The 22,421-nt window shown below is 38.0% G+C and overlaps 1 protein-coding gene across 3 annotated transcripts in view; it reads left to right on the top strand.

Moving 5' to 3' along the window:
* Positions 1–22,421, top strand: part of LOC134223999 (uncharacterized) — a 368,032-nt gene that overhangs the window by 91,259 nt on the left and 254,352 nt on the right. The gene's annotated exons all lie outside the window — the stretch shown is intronic.

The raw sequence follows: 22,421 nt of genomic DNA, 5'->3' as shown, positions 1-22,421 counted from the left end.
AAGTTTCAGACAGCGAGAGTGTTATTTCCCATCCCATAGATCGCATCACTTACCGAAGTGAATCCAGATAAATTATCCTTTGTAACTAAAACGATATCCTATCCCAAGACAATCGTGGAGATGCAGAGGTGTTCTCGGTCTCTAGTAGCAACGAGAGTCGGACTAACAATCCTCCCCTTCCTATATGACCGTAAGGACGTGGCCGGCGCCGTTATTGACTTTAGATATTTGAGCTCCCGAAACGTGTACATTGAGAATGGGTAGCTAGTCCCAAGCCCCATTTATTGTGTTCTCTGTACAATTTCGCAAGTTCTAGTCAATCACAGAGGAGCAACTACGAATTGTGCGGTCATAATGCTCATGCTCATGCTCATGCTCATTTCGGTGCAAATTTTTGATATTGTTGCCTGTTCTTTTATCTCTTATGTCAATCAAGTCCATATCATGTTTTGTTACTCTGTTCATGGCTTCTGCCCGGGTTCAGCCTCATACGCAGGTGGTTGTGAGTTCAATCCCAGGCCCGTTCCATTCTACTACTTTGTATCTTCATATATTTCTCATGTTCTAGCAATCGCTAGAACTGGATATGGGCTTTCATACCATAACTACAACTTCAGTTCTAGCAGGTAACTGTGAATTCGAAATGAGCGAAAAAGTTCGTTTCAGCATCGATTTAAAATACTATACCACCCTTTCATTACTATCACATTGGCAACCCGTTAACCAAGACGAACCTCTGCCATAAAACCTATAACCCCATCCATTCTCGAAGTGCACGTTTCAGCAGCTCGCAAATGTTGATCAATAACGGAGCCGGCCAAGTCCTTACAGTCAGTTGGGAATGTTAGTATGTGGTTATTGTTGCTACTAGAGACAGAGAATACCTCTGGATCTCCACAATTACCACGAGAAGGAAGTTGTGTTAGTTGGGTGGGGTAACAACCAGTAACATAGATCGGGATTCACCACGGAAAGTGATGTGACCTACACAACAATATTAGCATTTCCTTAATTTGCTCAATTGTACTTCCTTCGCATTTCCTTCATTTTCAATTTTAATCCCGTTTTTTTTTCAAGAAACGTAAAGAGACTACGTTAAAGAAATGATGACACGGGCGCCTAATCCGAAATTCAAATGAACAATCGCTCACAACAATTTTTATGGTTTGTGCTTAACGTACGACACGACACCCAACTGGTTGGACATTGTCCTGATGATGGGTGACATCGCACCCGAAACCGGTCGACAGATAAGGTAAATTTTAACTTTTTGACGATTGTAAGAACTATAAGTGTTATGTCTTGTGACGCGTCGCGTTTCTTATGAGTGAACAATCGCTCACTTTGAGCGATTGATTGTTTATTATTAAGTGAGCGATTCCCGGTGCCGATCTAGGCAGTTTTCGGATTGAAAATTGTCTCGACTTCCCTGGGCATAAAACTATCATCGTGTTAACCTCATGATATACGAATGCAGAAATGCTAACCTGGCTTAGAAACCAAGCATAACTGTGGAAGGAAGTGCTTAATGAACACTAAGCTGCGAGGCGGCTCTGTCCCAGTGTGAGGATGGAATGCCAATAAGAAGAAGAAGAACACATCGATCTAATCATGTTTCTGTTAAACCTTAGTTTTCCCACTGATTACATTTTTGGGTACAGGTGAAAAAAGAGAACATGCTTTGAAGGATTGACATTTCCCAATTGTTTTATGCACCATGTAAAAACAGCATCTTATTTCCAATCATCATATACACGCGAACATCGCTGTTTGTACATAAATCTTTAGCATCGGTGGAGAGCTGTCGAATGACTAACGTGATAACAATCGCAGAGCCCTTTCTTGCATCTCGCATGACTTTCCGAGGTGTAAACTCCATTTGAACCGAAGGCAGATCTCCGGTAAAAATAATACAATTAGTCAAAGTTCACACGTCAGGGGGACGGAATGAATTCCAATTAGGAGAGCTTGGAAAAACGCTCTGGCAATGTTTTTTAAACTTTTTTTTCCATTTCTTGCGATTGGCTGACAGGTTTTTAGTATGTACTTTGAATTAAATTCAGCTGTTCAGCTGATGATAAAATTTATTGCACCCTTAGGTGTAATTATTGCACCACAAGTCTCATCAACAGTGATCAACAGTATGTGGAACGGTGAAAGAGATACGAAGGTATGCTAGGTAGGATCTCAAGACAACAAGATGAGAATAAATACCGTCCGAAAATTTCTTAGTTTGATCAAACTAATCAAAAATTCGTCTCGAGGCAATATATTTTTTTTAGAAAATAAAACTGAACATTGCAAGAGAGCTTCTTCTTCTTCTTATTGGTATTCATCCCCACACTGCAACAGAGCCGCCTCGCAGCTTAGTGTCCATTAAGCACTTCCACAGTTATTAACTGCGAGGTTTCTAAGCCAGGTTACCATTTTTGCATTCGTATATCGTAAGGCTAGCACGATGATACTTTTATGCCCAGGGAAGTGGAGGCAATTTCCAATCCTAAAATTGCCTAGACCGGCACCGGTAATCAAACCCAGCCACTCTCAGCATGGTCTTGCTCTGTAGCCGCGCGTTTTACCGCACGGCTAAGGAGGGCCCCCGAGAGAGCTTTTTTACGCTATTTTAATTCTGTTTCATGTTTTTTTAAACTACATTTTTTGGTATAACATCATAGTATGATAATGTATTGAAATATTTGTTTATGCTACGGTGAACTTACAATAATAAATGGCACAATAACGTTGCCTTCAATGTGTTGATATGGTGGAATGGGAATTAAACTCTGGACGGAAATACCTGACAAACATCTTAAAATGAAATTGTCGATAATAAAAACCCTTTTTTATTATTCCCTTAGAAACGGTACAGCTTTCTAGTGGCTGGCTGATGAGGTTGATCTTTCACAATTTTAGTACCATCAAGAGTCACACTCGAGATCTGTGCTGACCGTAACAGATAGTCACCATCGACCACACGTTGAAATTTCGCTGAACACAGCACTAAAAACGTAACACAAATAATAACTCTAAGTTCATTTGACGGATTACAGTTATATTAATTTCTTTCGGAGCCCAGTTTGTTGTGGCTCTGCAGGGGGAAAGGTTCCGTTCTACCTGTCTAGAAGTTTGGACACAAGTAAACTGGGCGAAAATTTTTCAACGTCTTCACGCAAGGGTACCTCGAACTGAAGCGTACTGCGCTCAGTTGGATGATCTTATTTATTCTCAGTCGTTAGATTGTATCTGCCTCGGTGGATTGACCGCGGTTTGTTTTGTTGATTCCGACGGAAGGTAGTGAAAGAAGAATCAAGAATCCAGTGGACTCAGGGAAATGAAATAATTTGGCTCCTCTATCGTTCTTGACTTCGGTACTGAAGTATGTTGGGTTAATGACCGTAAAACATAAACTTCATTGTTAAGTTTATTCAAATTTAAATTTTGCAACCACATTCTTGATGATCTTGTTTCATTATTATCAAATTTGGAGTTCATAACTAAATGAGTAATAAAGAATAATTGCGTTCAAGTTGGGAAATATTTAAATGTTAATATAATGCGAATGTAATATACGACAGATATCAATTCCCGGCTCAGGCTAAAAACCAAAGTAAACTTAGAGATGCAATTACGGCTTAACCGAAAGCCAAAAACCTACCGGGAATTTATTGAATAATCAGGATTAAGCCTTCTTTATTTTTTTTTGTGAAATTTTATTTAGTTTTTTATTCGATTAATGTTTTTAAGAAATTTAATGCTTTCAAATATGGTTTCAAATTCTATTCTTGAGACTAGGGGCAAAATGACTTTTTTTTAATATTTTGTTGTACATATATTCTCAAATAACAATTGATAACACTATTAGTATTGGGTAGATCTCGATGAAACAGAGTTAGCCTTTTGAACAAAGGTAAACATTCTTGGTTTCGTGGGATACAAATTCATGCAGCGGCAGACAAAGCCAAATAGGGCAAGTTCCAGTAAAATGTAGGTAAATAAAGACCAATTGTACCGAAATCTTTACAAACACTGTGGGCTTCGTGGCCTGTGTTTAGTGTCGACAGGCATTCAATCGGATTATGCTGCGGAGCACTCCGATTCCTCGTCAGTTGCAAAACAGGTGCAAAGAAAAAAGTTTGGCGGTCATTTCAAGGAACTGTTGCGTGCAGGTCCGTCGTCTAGCATGAAAACCTGATGTTTTTTTAACAATCTTCATATTTTTTCTACAAAAAAACTATCTAAAGTTCAGGGAAAAAAATCCATGTTTCTTAATTATGGTTCCGTTATCAGTAACCAAATTGAAAATGGATACAGGTTGGAAGAAGACCCAATAAAATATTGTACTCTTTAGGAAATGCTTCTGCTTCGCAGCGATCTTCCGCGAAGTGAGCACATGTCTGGTGCGTAACTTGAGAGAGTTAGAAGAAGTTCCGCGGTTGCAGGTGAGTGTTTTTTTGCTTTCTTGTTATTTTCCACCAGATACCAGATATGGGCACTCATCGTTATTCACTTCATGTATACTGTGGGTCAATGAAGAGAATGCTTTTATAAAATAATGCTATGTTTATTTTTCTTCATATTTTATTTATTATGATAAGTATTTTAACACTTATGATGAATCTTCGCCTTTGTATTTGGTGTTGTTGCGTGAGTGCCTCACTCTCTGTAGACACGACAGAGAGGTGGAATTACATTACCCAACGGCTCGGCCCACACATCAGGGTCATGTAGCATAATCCAAATTTTACTAATAATATTAGCAGCTTGTAACTTGTTTTTTTCTGTTGCATAATGAATCTACAAGTACTATTAGTGGATTTTACATACAAAAAATACAAGTAGAAATTATAAGCGTTGACTTGTGATTTTGTTTACAAGTATGAATGGTGCCGTAATTTAATTTACAAGTGAACATGCATGCTTTTTATGTTGCAAATTAAAAAAAAACATAACAGAGAAAGAAACTAGTATTGAAAGTTCTCAAAAATTACCGTAGAGTAAAATGCTATACCCTCCTAATAATAAATTTCTTGTTCCAATGCAAATCTGAATAATATGAAACTTTTCAAATGACGCTGTAGATAGCAGTAATTTGGAAATAGTTCGAGTGTTGATATAAGCTATTCAAATCGCGGGGGCGCTTTAAATATTCATCCTTCTCGTCGAAAAAAATATTCGCTCAATCGATTATTAAGGTGATTAAAGTGACAGTTCAATTATTTCCGAAGAACTCTGCCCTCAGATTAAGATTACTTTTAAAATACATCGAATTGTTTTTGACACATGTCTTATTGGAAAGTACCTGCGATTCTCATGACCTAGGGATTTTTGATTTTCAAACTGTCACTATTAAGTTTAATAAGATTTTAATTCGGGAAATAAGACGCAGACACAATTTATTTAAGGTCAAGTTATCTAAAAAAACCCTTATTAATCCACCTAGAGGTGATGGTGCCTTTCTCGTGCATTATGAAAATAGTATTTTGGCCATTACTCTTGATCCCGTAGTCCGATCTGGCCAATTTTCATAAAAAGACCTGAGTTTCGGCGCGCGCGTCATTTTCGTTCGAGAATTCCAGCAGAGGGGACACGACGGTCGGGTAAAATGTCCAATAGTGGTCCCTTTAGTAGCGAACTATTTGCTCGTCCTGGCATAAGGAGTGAAAATTTTCATCAAATATTAGATTCGGATAATATACATAAAACACTCAAATAGACGAAGTTACTATTGGAAATTAAGATTTCTAAGCCAGAGTGAATTGCCCTATAGTCAGCCCCGTAGCGTGTGGTTGGCCAGGTTGGCCCCCGTCAAGGGCGCCAGGCCTTAGGGGGGCGCCGAAATCCAGAATCGCACTATGGGAATTGATGACAAATCTCAAGGTTTTTTACGGGATTGAATATTACTTCAATTTTCTTTGATTTTTTGTGTTTTTCGTGAGGTTAACTCATGCTTTATTGACGCAGAAATTCTCAATCCGATTAATTCAAACCGTCTTATAAACCTTGCTGTATTCTCAAATTCTCCGGTTCAAAATTTTCCAGATTCAAGTTTTCATCAGACGATTCCTTTGGGGACTACATCCGTGATCAACTGTTTGACTAATTTCCGAATGGCATTTTTCCGTCAAGACTGATGCAGGTATCAGAACGTCGGCTCAGGGAGCATCTTCACTGACTTTTTTTATAATTTACCCCATGAAAAAGGAGGAGGAAATAGAAAAAAAATAGAAATAATACAAACGAAAATGAGAATGAAATAAGTTTATTGGGTACCTGAAGGAATAAAATAGACCCCATCTCGCGGTCCTTAGCCTCTTACCCAGCAACTCCTATTCCTACCTCCCCGCGGTGCTGGCCGGGATACGAGCAACCTTAAGGAAGATCGGGTAACCAACCCCGGTGGGAACTATGGTCGTATGCTGACAGGGAAGGGGGGGTTTGCTCCTCTCCGGAGGTGCAAATCTTATTGAGCGTCTGTTCTCCATGTCAGGATCGACTCACAACAGCGTCTGTTCTACATGTTAGGGGCGGCTGATCATCGTCCGAGTGCCAGCGAGGGACTCTAAGTGAAACTGTGCACCATGGTCCACCGGAAATAAGGAGGAATGGTCCTCCGGAAATTTAGGGGGTTTGGTGTCAGGCCCTGCAAGCCAGCCTTTAAAAAATCATAAGCAACGAACAATCAACAAGAGAGTACGGACCGGAACCATCGGAGAAGACCACTGCGACGAAAAGGGACTAGCGATTGGAAACTCGGTTCGTGGAACTGCAAATCTCTCAACTTCATCGGGAGCACACGCATACTCGCCGATGTGCTTAAGGACCGTGGACTCGGCATCGTAGCGCTGCAGGAGGTTTGTTGGAAGGGATCAATGGTGCGAACGTTTAGAGGTAATCATACCATCTTCCAGAGCTGCGGCAACACACATGAGCTGGGAACAGCTTTCATAGTGATGGGCGATATGCAAAGGCGCGTGATCGGGTGGTGGCCGATCAATGAAAGAATGTGCAGGTTGAGGATCAAAGGCCGGTTCTTCAACTTCAGCATAATCAACGTCCATAGCCCACACTCCGGAAGCACTGATGATGATAAGGACGCATTCTACGCGCAGCTGGAACGTGAGTACGACAGCTGCCCAAGCCACGACGTCAAAATCATCATAGGAGATTTGAACGCTCAGGTTGGCCAAGAGGAGGAGTTTAGACCGACTATTGGAAAGTTCAGCGCTCACCGGTTGACGAACGAAAACGGCCTACGACTAATTGATTTCGCCGCCTCCAAGAATATGGCCATTCGCAGCACCTACTTCCAACACAGCCTCCCGTATCGGTACACCTGGAGATCACCACTGCAGACAGAATCACAAATCGACCACGTTCTGATTGATGGACAGCATTTCTCCGACATTATCGACGTCAGGACATATCGTGGCGCTAACATCGACTCTGACCACTATCTGGTGATGGTTAAACTGCGCCCAAAACTATCCGTCATCAACAATGTTCGGTACCGACGACCGCCGCGGTACGACCTAGAGCGACTGAAGCAACCTGATGTCGCCACTGCATACTCGCAGCATCTCGAGGCAGCGTTGCCGGAAGAGGGTGAGCTCGATGGGGCCCCTCTTGAAGACTGCTGGAGTACAGTCAAAGCAGCCATTAACGACGCAGCGGAGAACAACGTCGGGTATGTGGGTCGAAGTCGACGGAACGATTGGTTCGACGAAGAGTGCAGACAGATTCTGGAGGAGAAGGACGCAGCGCGGGCGGTCGCGCTGCAGCAAGGTACCCGGCAGAACGTGGAACGTTATAGACGGAAGCGGAGACAGCAGACCCGCCTTTTTCAGGACAAGAAACGCCGCCTGGAAGAAGCGGAGTGCGAGGAGATGGAACAGCTGTGCCGTTCTCAAGATACACGCAAGTTCTATCAGAAGCTCAACGCATCCCGCAAAGGCTTCGTGCCGCGAGCCGAAATGTGCCGGGATAAGGATGGGAGCATCTTGACGGACGAACGTGTGGTGATCGAAAGGTGGAAGCAGCACTACGAGGAACATCTGAATGGCGCTGAGAGTACAGGCAGTGAAAGTCAAGGCAGCGGAGGAGATGACTACGTCAGTTCAGCGGACGATGGAAGCCAACCAGCCCCACCTTGAGGGAAGTTAAGGATGCCATTCAACAGCTAAAGACCAATAAAGCAGCTGGTAAGGATGGTATCGGGCTGAGCTCATCAAGATGGGCCCGGAAAAGCTGGCCACTTGCCTGCACAAACTGATAGTCAGAATCTGGGAAACCGAACAGCTACCGGAGGAGTGGAAGGAAGGGGTTATATGCCCCATCTACAAGAAAGGCGACAAACTGGAGTGTGAGAACTTTCGAGCTATCAACATCCTTAATGCCGCCTACAAAGTGATATCCCAGATCATCTTCTGTCGTCTGTCACCATTAGTGAACGAGTTCGTGGGAAGTTATCAAGCCGGCTTCGTTGACGGCCGCTCGACAACGGACCAGATCTTTACTGTACGGCAAATCCTTCAAAAATACCGTGAATACCAGGTCCCAACGCACTATCTGTTCGTTGATTTCAAGGCGGCATACGACAGTATAGACCGCGTAGAGCTATGGAAAATTATGGACGAGAACAGCTTCCCTGGGAAGCTTACCAGACTGATCAAAGCAACGGTGGATGGTGTGCAAAACTGTGTGAAGATTTCGGGCGAACACTCCAGTTCGTTCGAATCGCGCCGGGGACTAAGACAAGGTGATGGACTTTCGTGCCTGTTGTTCAACATTGCGCTAGAAGGTGTCATGCGGAGAGCCGGGTGTAACAGCCGGGGTACGATTTTCAACAGATCCAGTCAATTTATTTGCGTCGCGGATGACATGGACATTGTCGGCCGAACATTTGCAAAGGTGGCAGAACTGTACACTCGCCTGAAACGTGAAGCAACAAAAGTTGGACTGGTGGTGAATGCGTCAAAGACAAAGTACATGCTTGTGGGCGGAACCGAGCGCGACAGGGCCCGCCTGGGAAGCAGTGTTACGATAGACGGGGATACCTTCGAGGTGGTCGAGGAATTCGTCTACCTCGGATCCTTGCTAACGGCTGCAACAACGTTAGTCGTGAAATACGAAGGCGCATCATCTGTGGAAGTCGTGCCTACTACGGGCTCCAGAAGAAACTGCGGTCGAAAAAGATTCGCCACCGCACCAAATGTGTCATGTACAAGACGCTTATAAGACCGGTTGTCCTCTACGGACATGAAACATGGACAATGCTCGAGGAGGACTTGTAAGCACTCGGAGTATTCGAGAGACGGGTGCTTAGGACCATCTTTGGCGGTGTGCAAGAAGACGGTGTGTGGCGGCGAAGAATGAACCAAGAGCTGGCCCAACTATACGGCGAACCCAGTATCCAGAAGGTAGCTAAAGCCGGAAGGGTACGATGGGCAGGGCATGTTGCAAGAATGCCGGACAGCAACCCTGCAAAGATGGTGTTCGCTTCCGATCCGGCAGGTACGAGACGGCGTGGAGCGCAGCGAGCGAGATGGGTAGACCAGGTGCAGAACGACTTGGCGAGCGTGGGGCGTATCCGAGGATGGAGAGATGCGGCCTCGAACCGTGCATTGTGGCGTCAAATTGTTGATTCAGTGTTATCTGTTTAGATGTTAACTAAATAAATGAAATGAAGTTTATTGGGAAGAAGCCCTACAATACGCCAAAGGCGAAACACAGAGTAGACTGTAAAAAACGCGTATAATTTTTGTTCTTGTCTAAGAAATTTAAGCTGTTTTCAAATAATAGATACTCCGAAGAAGAGATAGGAAGTTTGTTTGAATTTCAGATAAATTATCTCAACCTATTTGAGGTTCAAAAACGGCCCATAACGATTGAATTTAATTCAATAACATTATCGTTTCCTTCAAACTAGACACTTGTATGATGGTGAAAAGACAAGCAAAGCCGTTGAATATTCGATGATATTTTGAATTTTCTTTTTTATTTTGGGCCTGGAAAAGCTTTAAACGAGGCACTTATCGAAATACATACTGAATACAACAATCTGCATCGAGAGATTTCAGTAATGATAGCAACTGATCTACGTCAAAGTTGAAATTTATTGGTCTAACCACGTCAACCAATGCCACCAAATTTCCGATAGACCCACTCCGATTCTGAAGGTCATTCGATCCAATCCAAAGCAGGGCTCTTTTTTATGCGACTATATCCGATAGTGATCCAACCCCTGACCGACACACTTAAGAAATGGATTTTATTTGCTAGTGCGTGAATTCACAATAAGGAATGCTGGATTTTTTTGTCGCACACGCACTACTGGATCGATTTTTTTTTTATTTTCGAAGGTTTATTTAATCTTCCAGAAAATCATTAAAATTTCTAGAAAAGGTATTTTTAGAAATGTTCTGGCCTTTTTAATAATTTTTACTTCCTACCTATGTTGTAAGGTGCTTGAGGAATTCATAAAGCAAACATTTATTAAATCCACAACGCAAAAATGAAGTGGCGTCCAACAACGGTTCCGCCAAGGGCGCGGGAGTCCACGCTACGGCTCTGCCTATAGTATACCCCCTGGGGCTGCATAATAGGAAATTGCTTCAACTATAGAAAAATGTTAAGATTATGCTTTAAAATGGCTGGAGGGTCCACTATCGCGTAAGGGCCCACGATAGGACATTATATCCTAGCGAGAGTTAATTCTAGACAAAATATGTCCAGAGTGGAATCATTTCCCATTGTTTTCTATTAAAAATTGGCCATATCGGACTATGGGCACAAAAGTTATGGCTAAAATATCATCATCAGTTATCATAGGTGCTGGCTGGTAGATGACAAAAATTGTTAATATAATTATTTTTAACAATTATTGTTAATTTTTTTTTAGTATTTTGTTGCATGCTTCTTTAAATGATTCTCGAGGAATCCATTGCCATTTCTTCTAATATCTGCAGATATTTCTTTAAATGAATGTTTCCACTTTTGTAGGATAATTGCAAGGATCCTTTTCAGTGTTTTCGTCAAGATTCGTAAAATCAGCGTATTGTCAATAATATCAAATGTTACTTTCGGCATGTTAAATGCTTCAAAGTTATTAACCGATTCATAAGCTTTAAGATGATCAGTTTCATTAGCAGATGAATTGCCTTGTGTGACATTATCGTTTGGAATATGCACCCTGAGCCTAAAATATTTATCTTCATGAAGCAACTTCAGTCCGAATTTTGACAATCATCGCGTGATTATTCAAAACATAGAATGACATAGTCAGACGACTACTCCACCACTCATTCATTTGACAGTCACTGAGTGTGCTTACTATGTGCAAAAAAAAATATAATTAGCATTGTTTATATTGATGTTTACCGTTAAAAGCGCCTCGTGGATGAAAATCGGATTCAGTTCTATGTGATAAATTACTTCACTTATTTAAAACGTGTTCATATTTCAGATAATTTATCAATTTGTAGAATGTGCATAAATATTCAATGACTAATATTCAACCGAATATTGACAGTCCAGAGCCGACTATGAATGTGTCTGGAAATTGGCAGTACGGAAAGATTTTTTAGACGTCCAGACTCGACCATAATTCGAGATAGAGCGTCGGCGCCAACGTTCTCTTTTCCGGATAAATGTTCGACATCAAAACTAAACTCTACTTATAATATTATATCAATCCTCATTCTAGTCAGTTTATAGCTAGGGTTATTCATTGAAAATAAATAGACGAGTGGGCGGTGATCCGCTTTCACAGTTAACCGTCTTCCATATAGATATGTTCTAAAGTCTTTGATTACCCAATGAATAGCCGTAAACTCTTGTTCGATGGTTGATTTGTTGTTCTCCTTCTCACCTTTTGTGAATGTTTTGCTTGCGAAAGCAATTAGTAATTCTATATTCTATCTATGGATTTGAACTAACACAGCACCAAAACCAATTTTGGATGCATATGTGCTCTGTGCTGTGCGCAAATGCCCTGCTGCAGCTATCATTCCATTCAAACAAGTCTGTTCAAGGGTGCAGTAATTTCGGAAAAATATGGAATGAATTTTCTATAGTAATTACAGGAATCAGCAGTAAATCTTCTCACGTCTTCCGGATTTTGAGGTACAGGGTAGTTTAATATTACTGAAAATTTGTACTTGTCAGGTTGAATTAATTTACTATATATGTGATGACCATGGTAGGTTACATTACCACGAAAAAACATACACTTTGATGGGTTTAGTTTTGTGGCATGTGCATAACACATGTCATCATACCCTTTAATAATTTCTCACACTTTCAATCGATGTACAACGAACGCTCAAAGCCGTTCGTTGACATCAATAAAGTCTCAGCAATTTTAGTCCGAGACCTCAAATTGCAATGCACACATTTTTAGTGCCACTTACTAAGTTGTGCTGTCTCCAATGGATTTCTCTAATTACACTGGCTTCGACTGTCTCCCGTAGGTAAAATTGTATTTGAGAATCGCTAATAAAATCATTATTGTTCTAACCATACATTGATCAACACATTATTTGTTCTTGGTGACACGGGTCCCAAAGCTCCACTACATGGCGACACGTGGGCAAGTGGCCGAATACGGCAGTCATTACAACTAACAGGTGAAAAAACATATCAAAAGTGATCACAGCAGTGTGTCGAAAAAAAGTGTGGAACGTTACTGTCGAATACCAGTGAGCCAGCGGGGTCTGACGCCCCGTCGGCCACTATAAATTGTAGACAGCAAAGCCTACGTAGCGAGAAAAAAGCTTCCTTTCACGTGCTGGTGATCGTGATTCGTGTGTGCAGTAAAAAAAGTATAATCTGGGAGAAAAACAGTTGGCAAATCAGTTTGGCGAATTTCACCTATTTCAGCGATTTTAATCTATTATAATGGCAGTGTAATCAAATAGACCGCAGAGCTGAGCTTGAGCTTGAGCTTGAGCTTGATTGACTGCTCGTAGTTGCTACTCCATTATGACCAGATCAGCTGTTCTTGCACAGGGAACCAACAGATGTTTGCTTGGGACTAGCACACATCTTCAATGTACAAGTACTGGTGATCTCATTTGTTAGGGTCATACTGGCGCCTGCCACGTCAGAATGCAAGTCAATGTAGGGAAGGGGAGGAAATAGTGATGCAATCACTCGCCCACTGCAAGCCGAATATACCTCTGCACTTGCCACCAGTTCATGCGGTATTTATTGGAATTTTTGGGCTAGGTTGAGAGGCAGAGGTCCGTCTTGGTTAACGAGCTGCCAATGTGATAGATAGGAGAAGGTAACTGATGGAATTTCTAAATGGATGTAGGAAACGAGCTCTATAGTTCATTTCCAATTCTAGCAGATTACTGTTAGAATACTCAAGTTGAAGGTATAGGAATAGCAATGGAAACGGTATGGAAGTCCATTTCCAGTTCTAGCGATTGCTAGAACATGAGAAATAAAGAGAAAGATACAAAGTAGGAGAATGGAACGGACCTGGGATTGAACCCACGGCCTCCTGCGTATGAGGCAGAAGCAGTAGCCATATGACTACCAAGCCCGCATGATTTTAGTAAAAATTGTTAAACTTGAGATAAAAAAATAACATATCCCCAACTTTTTGACATAATAAGGAATATGAATTTCTCTTTCAAATGACGTGTAAACATATTTTTTTGGTCTGCCCTAACCGGAGATATCAACTAATGAAAAAAATGTAATTTTGACAGAAAAACGATTATAACTTTTGATCGGTAGAAGATATTGAGCATATTTACCCATGAAAAGTTGCATTTTTTTAGCTCTAAAAGTCACCTGAAGACGACTTTTTTGAGAAATCTAAAACAAAAAAGTATACCAAAAATACTGTTTTTGTGAGGTACACCCTAATCCAATTAGGTAAAATTGCTCTAAATCAGCCAACTTAAGAGCTACAGAAAAAGTTTTTTCAGCAAAATTGATTGGATTAAGCCGCGCTACAACTTTATAGAACATAACATGTCAATATTCCAAAAAATAAAAAAATATTTTCTAATTTTTTTTTAAATGATGGGCCACCCTATTTTTTGGTTGCACCATAATGATGGCCTTACTATTATCCTGGACCATAGTGCAGTGAGTGAGTGCATGCATCGATTATATTTTAATTAAGTGCTTAGGAAGTGTATCGAACAGTGCAAAATGGTTTCGGGTTCACCGGATTCGCTGGCGCTGGACACACGGAAGACACAAGTGCATTCGAGACGAAATATGGTTCACCTGGGAATACTCTGATTGAGTGTCGGCGTCGCGGGGATACGTCCAGCTGCCGGCGGAAGAATGAGTTACAGCACGCGAGGAAGACTCGTGAAACCTGCGAGTATCCTTGGAAAAAGTTTCTGGTAACTTCGACTTCGTTAGGATACCAAACGCGTATTTATAATAGATATGATAAGTATGTCTTCTTCTATCTTCTAACCGTCGTGTGATATTTTTATTAGATGAAAAAAGGCCTTCAAATGCTATTTGCATAAAAATAACAAAATAAGTAAAACAATAATTCAAAATACTGTTGCAATATTCTGTTCTTTCTTTGAAAGTTATCAATAATTTACTATTTCATCATTTTCATAGTTTTTCATAAGTTTTCATAGTGTGCATTTTCAAAATTTAATTTTTCTTGAATCTTTATCCCCAACATTTCTAAAATAAATTTAGCTGAAAAGAAAGTCTGCTAAAAAAAATCGTATATATATTAGTATTTTCGATTTTCGATAAAAAAAATGGTTTTAGTGCACTTATAAAAATCTACACTTTTGAGGTCAAGACGTATTCGTACATTTTATAGAGATCGTAGTGTGCCATGCTGCAGAGAGGAAGTGTTTTTTTTTGTATCATATTTTTATCGCCGTTTACCATCTGCCAAAAGTCGATACTTCCAGCCGAATTAGAAAATTAGAAAGTCGTGTTTTCTTTGGATGAATTGTAGTAACGGTGAACCGGTGATAAAGATTCATGACAATTAGTTGTACAAATCCAAGTTAGATCGTTTGGTCAATTTTCAAAGTTTTGTGAAGTTCATACGAGAGAAGGAAGAACTCATGGCAGTGCGGGAGTAATTCGGTGCACGTTAGTGATTTTTTGTCGATCTTGGACGGGTTCCGAGACCACAGAATTAATCCTGCCGGATGTGCCAGTGGGATGCTCCCACGAAATAGCGACGAGCATGGAATGTGTGCAAGAATAGATCGACGGTTTCGAAGTGCAGTTTAGATAGTAAATGAAGCGGGTGAATATTTTAAGCGGAAGTTAAGTTGGCTTTATTGATGGATTAACATCTGGTGAGTTTGTTCCAAGAAGAAGATAACGATCCCATTTTGTGATGACTGTGTTAATAATGTCGTAAGTGTGTGAAACCATGCTAAACTTTTTTAGGGTCAATTACACCAGATGATAGCCAGTGGGCATACATTTTGCTTAAATAATCTTTGGCTTCCAGGATAGTCTTCCATGCGACTGAATTGGAAGACTGAATGAAAAGAATGTACTGATTTCGTAGATAGACGTACAGGGAGTTGAACAAGTCTAATATCTGCGTTACGTGATTAATAGATGTTCTCTGATTCATTGTTTGCCCAATAATTTGTCTGCTTAATGTTTGCCAAAAATGGATAAAATCTCATAACATACAGATTTTTTTAAATAGTTATTGTCACTAATAAAGACGTAAGTACCCCCTTTATGCCATGATTGCTCATTCGGGATATTTATTTAACATTCAACTTAAATACAAACATTGTGAAGTGAATACATTACTAGATTTTTTTTATCTATTATGGGCTATTTATGATAGTTTGATGCCAACTTTCTAGTCTGAAAGTGCCAGGCACTGGAGAAAAAGATGTATTTTGAGTAACTTACATACATACACTTCATATACATAGCCATTTTTTGTTAGTAAATAGAATAAAACTTTTAAAAAATAGATTCAGTTTTCAAAATGCTTCTTTTTTTCTCATTTAAATTTTTTTGAATAGTTTGTCATTCTATGTGACGACGTGCGGTAGCAATAATATCCTGGTCTAGATAATTGAAAGCATGTTATCCCTTGCTTATTATGGTTGCATGGATCGCATCACTTACCAAGGTGAATCCTGATCCGTGCAACTACTTACCCACCCCACTAACAAACATCCCTCCTGTGTCAACTGTGGAGATGCAGAGGTGATCTCGGTCTCTAGTAACAACAGATGTCACACCAACTGCTCCTTCCCTTCCCAGATGATCGTAAGGACGTGGCCGGCGCCGTTATTGATCCTTTAATTACTGAACTCTCGATCTGTGCACATTGAGGTTGGAAAGCTAATCCCAAGTCCCAACTATTGGTTCCCTGTGCAATTTCGATTGTTCTGATCAATCACGGAGTAGCAACTACGAATTGTGCGGTCATCAAGCTCAAGCTCAATCAACAACTTCTTCAGTGTTTTGTTATCGACTGAAGAAAAACATTGCTCGTTAACTTTAAATATGGTGTGTAGGTAGAACGGTAGGTAGGTAAAAATTAGGGCATGTCGCTTGGACCGATTCGTCGTCGTCCCGTGGGTAGTAATTTAAACAGCCAGGTATATCCGTTTCCTTGATCTTTGTTAAGTAAGTTTAATTGTTTTTGTTTGTAAATTTCTAAGCTTTCCGCTATGTCAAATCAGACGCAACTTGGAAGACAAAAGTACGCACATATTTCAAATTCTTTAGTTTGTTACGTTTTTATGAATAATCCTTTATTTCGTGTATTTTGTATACGCGGATGTGTTTGGTGAAAATATGTTTGAATGTGTAACAATACCAGGAAAATATGTATCTCTAACGAATTGCTCGGATTAGCGCTGGAAGAGTAGTGATTTTTTCGTGGATACTAGTTGTGGTCTTTTCTTCCTCAGTTCATTTATACGGAATTTGATCAATTTGGTGAGATTGTTTCAATTTGTTTTTATATGATTCCAAAACTAAATACGCGCTGGATTTAAAAATCCGGAAGTTTGTTTATGGATCCATTATCCAATTGATAATGGTAGCATAAACAGGCGGGGCTTATTGCAAGTGAAAGTAACCTCAGACTGGACGTGAGTTACCAGGCAGTCTGAAATGGGTTAATGGAGCTGCAGTCACCTAACACCTTCTAACTCCCGGGCTAAAGCTGACTTTATTAAAGACAGCTTTCTTCCATAATACCACTGCCGGACAGTGGGGGTTAGATTGCAGATATACACACAAGACGTATTCGTACATTTTATCAATTGCAAAAATACTGTTTCTATTTAGATTTGACGATGCTGTGTAAAAATATACTAACAGTTGAACTGATTTCATCAGCTACCAATTATTCACCAATAATGTTATTCCACATCCTATTATCCATGTTTTGAATGTCAATAATAAAACAACGTGTCTTATAAGAACGGAAAATCCAATTTCCAAAAAAGCTATTCTATCCATACTAAGAGAATTGTTTCCATACCAAATCAATCCGTTGCTAGTGTGTACTTAAAAATGATGACCAAACTACACAAATAAACTAGTACTATAATATTATAAAACAGACCAGGCATAAGCAATGTATAATTTCCTGACCTGAAAAAGCATATGTATTTCCTCATCTTATATTTTCATTTGTTTTCAAAATGTGTAAACTTTTTACACTCCTAATTTTTATTTTCACCTCTACATATAACGAGGTAAAAACAAATTGTTTTTCCTTTTTTGTAATTTCTTATTTCAACTTCTGGCTACGCAGTGGAATAAGATTTTTATTTGTCCAACGTTTCGACACGGGGTTGGTGTCTTCTTGTGGGCAAAAATAATATGTTTGTATTTCTCATAAAATATAGCTAAAATGTAAATATAAACTAAATATGTAACGCAAAAAAAAAATATATAAATTGAGTAAAACATAAAACGTATGAAAAATATTTACAATAATCCAAAACCAAAACAAAAAAATACACAGGGTAACTGTTATTCATCTCATAGCTCCCATGTTGCAAATATTTAGCAAAAAGAAGTTATTTAGATAACTAATTGTTTTCTTATACTCCCTTATAATCTTTTACACATTATTACATTGGTTCGCAGCACTTGGTTGAAACATCTTTTTATACTAATGTTTATTTAAGTGATTTTTTCTTTCTAATAATAAATTCATCACTTAATGAATCACTTTTAAAAATATATGAATTTTTAAATACGTTTCACTACACCTTTCCCTTTGATTTTTTTTAAGTTAGTTAAATAGTTATTACTTATTACTGTTATAAATTATACATTCAAATTAAAGTAACAAAACCCTTCCAAGATATATATAATGATTTATTGTTTTACTAAACAATTTTGTCATAAAGATAATTTTTAATAATTTTTCATTAGCATTGCAGTGATAAAAAAAAAACATTGGACTAAATCTTTCAATTCAAAATGGGATAAATTAGTATCCATCTTATTAAACATATTACACATTCAAATAAAATTCTTAACTACAAAAATTATCTACAATACTCTACAAATATAACAAATAATGATTCGTACGAATCATCATAACTCTAAACAAAATTAATAACAAAAATCTCAATTTCAGTAAAATAAAGATAAAAATTTTTTTTGCATGGAACAATTCGATAGTATTCTAATAATTTTTAATCATTTTCCCTTCTTCCTTAAAAATGTAAAGACTAATAAAACTTTCAATTTAATTCTTTTGCTTTTGCATCATATCAGAATATCGCTCAAAATTTGAATCATTTTTTTCAGTAAAACAAAAAAAAATATACGAGAAAGACAAAAATAGTTTCAAACAAAACATGATAAGTGTACTAAGTACATTTGCGAAAGCTACCTTTCTTAATTTTAATTTCAATCAAACTTTAATACTAAAAAAAATAACAAGAGAAATTGTTAAACTGAACAACAGCGAAAGCAAAAAAACTAAAAAAAGGATAAAACAATAGTTACAAAATAAATTCGGATAATGTGTGGGAGATAAAATGATGATTGATAGCTTAGTGACTGTGGTGTTGTGAGAGTAATATGAAAATAAAAAAAACAATATCAATTTTAAAACAAATTTGTGAATAAAAAAAAAATTATAAATTTAAACAACAAAATATTTAATAGAAATAATATGAACCGAAATAAAACAAATCAGAGGAAGTGACTCAAACAAAAAATATATATTGATGCACAACGTAAATTATATGTCCTTTATTATTATTATTATTATTATTATTCTCATTGTTATTGAAAATTTCAGCCCGAGGCGGGTTCATCTCGAATAGGCTTAAAATCCCCAGGAGGTTGTTAGAATTAGTAAATACAATATTTATATTTTCCTTAGCTATGCGAAAAGGCTTAAAATCCATAGCAAGGAATGCCTGGGTGCTTAAGAATAGTAGAAAAAAGGGTTTGCAGGCCTGCACCCATACTTATATATTTATTGATGAATTTTTAATATTGCCCCAGATGCCCGGATCAAAAGGATACCGGATGCCCGTAAGAAGTAATGGCCAAGCTCTAATGTTTGAAGCCTAAATTTATTTGAAAAGCGACCAGATTAGTCTGCGCACGCTATTTTTTATTATTACCCGGATGCCTGCCTTAATGAAGAGCAGAAGGACGTCATAGAGTGTAGGGAAATTTATTTATCGGCAAAAGTAATTTTGTCACTGATAGCGTGTTATAAAACAAATTTAAATGTCCTTGTATATTTATTAACTATGATTGAATTCTGACACATCTGTCCTTAACTTTATTATTTTGTTCATAACAAAATAAATCTTTCTATTGAAGGAAAATATATTAAGCTCTTTTAGTGGAATGTATTCAACCGTCTAAGACGAATTAAGTACTGTCCATTTAATTCCACCAGTTAATTTTCGTTATCTTTGCAGATACGTATTTCGACCACAACTGTGTGGTCGTCTTCAGTGTCTCGTACGTATAAGTCGAGTCAAGTACGAGACACTGAAGACAACCACACAGTTGTGGTCGAAATACGTATCTGCAAAGATAACGAAAATTAACTGGTGGAATTAAATGGACAGTACTTAATACGTCTTAGACGGTTTTCTATTGTATATTTCGCAAGACGTTACGAATTCTACAGAAGAAATAAAAATTGAATAAAATTTAAGAGAACCTTCCTAATCCTAATGATTATGATATACGTCGATTGAATTTCTCCAGATGCTTTATAAAAATTCATGTTGAGACGCTTAAATTGATTTAATTACCAGTTCAATTCTTTAAAAACAAGAAAATGTTATTCATTGCAACGTTCAAACACAGAAGCCTGTTCAACTTCATGTGTACGAAGCAGTTACAAATGGAAAAGCATTTCTCTTATCTTATTTCAGACTTATATATAATTATATAGAAGCCAAAATGTATACGTATAGGACTATTAGCATTGACGTTGATTCCAAATAATTAATAGCCTTCTCCAAATCAATAGATAAATACAAAGAATAATATTTTTGTTCTGAATAATCCAGTTACCAGTTTGAATAATTACAGTTACCAGGTGATAATGATGATGTTTTCAACTGCACCCAACAAATAAAAAAAAAATACTTTGCTTCAAAACATAGACATATAAAGTAGCTTGCAATTCAAACAAATGACATATTTTTTTCATACATTGATAAAAAACCCAAATCAAAACGACTTTACAATACTTAAGAAGACTGCTATAATAATTTATAAAAACCCAATTGAAGTCTTAAATGAAACAGAAATCAAAAAAATCATTAAGCAATAGCGTGAATGGCTTTGATTCTCTTGTTCCTTTTATAACACAACACCAAACATTCAACAAAACTTATTTGAATTGAAACTTACACGTTATTTGAATTTAGCAATAAGTACCATTGTACAATCTAGATTTATATCGAATAGAATTAAAATTTAAATAAAAGTAGTACACAAAATATTATAAAACTTCACAAACAGAAAAAATCGAGAAAACAAATATAATGAAAAAAAAATGAGATGTCAATCTGATTCAGCTAGTATCTACATTACTAAGGTTGTTACAATTTTGTGGAAAAAATTGCCTAGGGGGGAGGAATGATAGATCATAGAAGTTCCTTTCTATATATAGTTAACTAATGCATAATTTGTTTTCATAAAATGTATTTTAATCAAACATGGTTTTGCTATTGATATTCTGTACCCATACTTTTGTGAGAGATAATCGAAGCCATTCATTTCCATAGGGGGATGGTGTGGCATGTGCATAACACATGTCATCATACCCTTTAATAATTTCTCACACTTTCAATCGATGTACAACGAACGCTCAAAGCCGTTCGTTGACATCAATGAAGTCTCAGCAATTTTAGTCCGAGACCTCAAATTGCAATGCACACATTTTTTAGTGCCACTTACTAAGTTGTGATGTCTCCAATGGCCTTCTCTAATTACACTAGCTTCGAATGTCTCCCGTAGGTAAAATTGTATTTGAGAATCGCTAATAAAATCATTATTGTTCGAACCATACATTGATCAACACTTGGTGACACGGTTCCCAAAAGCTCCACTACAGTTTTTAATTAAATTCTCGAAGTTTTTGAAAAACTTGCTCAAGGTTCGAGAGGTGATGTTTCATTGAGCATGCAACGATAACAATATCGTCGACATAAGGATATGGTCATCATCCGTTGGAAGTTGTTTAGAGGAATATTGAGTCCAAATGGAAGTCTATTAAATTCGTAATGACCGTTCTTTTTCGTTCGTAAAATTTCGAAATTCGTAAAAACCGTTCTCCACTATGAAGGCAGTATATTTTTTTGACGAATCCCTCAATTCTATCTGGTGAAATCCAAACATTAAATATACCGCCGTGAAGTATTTAGCTCTTCCTAGTTAGTCGGGCATATCATCGATTCTGGGAAGCTGATTAAAATCGACCACAAGTCTTATTTGTACCCTCGACTGTTTTCTTTGGCACAAGTTATTTCTTTGGAGTGCAAATCTATCACTTAATTTTGAACATAAACTAGTTAGGCTTTGTCTAGACTTATCAGAGTCTCTATCCATTTTAAGCTCCGACAGAAGACGTTCGTGCCCACCTATTTTGTGTATCAATCATTTTAAAAACAAAGGTTTCGAAATTTTCCAATGGCTCAAATTATAAAAAAAATTGTCTAACTTTGATTATTGCAAGGTTTGTATTGATAATTTTAATTGGATGATTTCTAGTGTACACAAAGGCTTTGGCACAAAACACTCCTGGAAGAATTTCTGCTGAGTCCATGAAATAGTTTCCATATGGTAGTCCAGAATCAATGATTCGTAGAACTTCACATCTGCGTGGAATTACAAAATGTCCTAGTACGTTATTTGGATGGTAAATTCAGCTTCTGCATTTTCATTAATTGCTGTAAGTATCCATGAATCATAACTACTGC

This window comes from Armigeres subalbatus, chromosome 3 (genome assembly GCF_024139115.2).
Source record: "Armigeres subalbatus isolate Guangzhou_Male chromosome 3, GZ_Asu_2, whole genome shotgun sequence".
NCBI lineage: Eukaryota > Metazoa > Arthropoda > Insecta > Diptera > Culicidae > Armigeres > Armigeres subalbatus.
This window is presented reverse-complemented; position numbering and strand designations above follow the sequence as displayed.